The following is a 2365-nucleotide window of genomic DNA, read 5'->3' on the forward strand; positions in this document are numbered from 1 at the left end:
GCGACGCCATGGCTGGAGCTGGCACTGAGTGAGGCAGGCAGGGACTCTTTTTTGTTTGCTCTTTTCCCCATCGTTCGCTCTGTGTGTGAAAGTACCTGCAGGAATAAACAGCATCCTGGTGGGATGTAATCCCTACCTTGGAAGCTGGGGTCAGGAAAAAGCAGAGACACGCAGCCTGGAGCTCAGTTTGGTCATTTCTAACATCCTGGAAGCAGGAACGTTTGGGTGAGCGGTGTTCTCATCAGAGAGCTGGTGAAAGGAGCGTTCAGATGTAGAACTTGGAACTAAACAAATGCCACAGGCCCCGAAGCTCCCCTTATGACCCTCAGCTGTCGGGCAAAGCCGTTTCCCGGGGAGGTCTCTATGCCGCGTGCAGCCTGGACTCTGTTATCACGTACGTGGGAGCAGGGATTGATCCTGTACATTGAGTGTCATAATCTCGCGTCGTCATTGACCGATTGCTGGCTCTTGCCACGGTGCCAGGAAATTACTATTCCCATAAATCACTAGGGAAAACAGAGCTTAATTTGGTTAAGTTGTCGAAGGAACTTCAAGTACTAAACTGTCCCTTTTATCACCGTGTCCTCAACATATTTTGCAGCTTGCATGCGCTTCTGCTGGCAGCCGGGTGCTCCTGCAAGCCAGGCGCAGGGCTGGGAGTGCTCAGCTATTTGCCAAGTTGCTGCTTGTTGCTCGAGAGCTGCGTTTGAAATGCCCTTGGGGCTGTAAGACGTTGGGTTGACAGCCAGTGTGATGGGGGCTTAAGCCGTAAATTGTTGGAGGGTAGAGAGGGTGTTCTGAGGAAATGTCACTGTTTGATGGATGATGTCAGTTTTTTTTTTTCCCAAGTGTCCACTCTTGGCTCTGGGGGAATGAGGACGCTGGGTTAGACGGGCCCTTTGGGCCGCCCTGGTTTGGCAATTCTGATGACAAGCTGCTTCCTCCTCACCGCTTTGTTTCTGGTCACTCCCCTGTGTGGCCTGTGGGGATATTTTTCACTGAACACTCAGAACAGAGGTGGAGTCGTGCAGGAAAAGGCCTTTTCTGCCCTGAATGTTTCCTGAGAAAAAGGTTGAATTTGGGCATGGAGAGTGGTGGGGTTTAAGCTCAAGTGAGAAACCCCCGAGGGTGATAACCCTGCGGTTAACCAGCCCCTCCCAGGTTCCCCTGGGACAATCAGTGATTCCTCTGGAAGTGATGGCTGCCTTCGGGGGTTTGTTGTCATCTCAGCTACAGACACATGCTCTAAATGTCCATGAGGGCCATCAGCCGTAGAACCCGCTCCCCCAGGTCAAACCAAAAGGGATTGCTGCGGTTGGGTTCATTCCTTCTGCAAATGTGCTGTCTGGGACGTGCCAGGCGTGTCACTGTGCCGGGAGACATGGCTGGGACCACACTGTGGGGACAATACCTGCTCTCCATGGCTCTTGGAGAGCTCTTCCCCGATCCACAGCGGAATACAGAGCTGGTTTGAGGAGCTGGGGACGGAGCAGCTAACGGGCAGCGGAGGGGGCAGCCGGGCAGCGCGGCTTGGTGGCTCCCGTCCTCCCAGCCCAGATGACGTATTCGCTCGGGGTTGAGCATCCCTGGCAGAGAATACTCTTAATGCACAAGCAGCTGCCTGTGGTTCCTGTGGGCTGCGTGTGCCAGAGAAGCCTTTCTGGGATGAAACGTTATTAATTATGCATCGAGGTCTGTGTCTGTGCCGCCTCCCAGGCTCCCCTCTCCCTGCTCAGCTGCTGCAGGAAGGGCAGGTACTCGAAGCTCCTGGTTTTCTGGGCTTTCTGCCTTGTTGGTGCTTTGCAGAAGTTTTGAGAGTAAACACTTTAGACTTCAAAGGAACTAGAAGCATCATGGCGTCTGCGTTAAATTCCCGATCACGGCCCGTTCCGCACGGCAGCAGCGGTGTCTATTACTACCGGTTCAAGAAGACTGAAAAACATGGCGTTTTGTTTAGTGTCTTTTTTTAAACCAATTAAAAATCTTTTCTGCAGTGGATTGGAGAGAAGCAAATAACCCACGTTCTCTTGGGTCTTTATTCCAAGTGAGTTTCCCTGTGTTGTGCAGGAGAAGAGGCTGGACTGGGGGGGAGAGAAAGCCTGAAAAGGGCTGTCGCAGCAGGGAGCCGAGCGACAGAAAAGGACTTCTCTGAGAACTAGGCAGCAGCAGCTCCGAGAGCCGAAGCTGCTTCATCTACATGCAGAGTCACACAAGGCCTGGAGACACTCACCAGCCCCACGGAGGTTTCACATGTGCTTCCCCGCTGGTTCCTGTGAAAAGCTCACAATCGACTCGGAGGGCGTGAGCCCATGGCGCAGCCCCGCGCTAAGTGGGACGGACAGGCTGGGCAGCGCTACCAGCGAGC

The 2365-nt window shown here is 53.7% G+C and overlaps 1 protein-coding gene across 1 annotated transcript in view; it reads left to right on the plus strand.

Moving 5' to 3' along the window:
* Window positions 1-2365, plus strand: part of LOC104500074 (vesicle-fusing ATPase) — a gene marked incomplete at its 5' end in the record, with an annotated part of 25156 nt that overhangs the window by 10439 nt on the left and 12352 nt on the right. The gene's annotated exons all lie outside the window — the stretch shown is intronic.

The sequence above is a fragment of the Buceros rhinoceros genome, unplaced genomic scaffold, assembly GCF_000710305.1.
Source record: "Buceros rhinoceros silvestris isolate BGI_N320 unplaced genomic scaffold, ASM71030v1 scaffold12169, whole genome shotgun sequence".
Classification (NCBI taxonomy): domain Eukaryota; kingdom Metazoa; phylum Chordata; class Aves; order Bucerotiformes; family Bucerotidae; genus Buceros; species Buceros rhinoceros.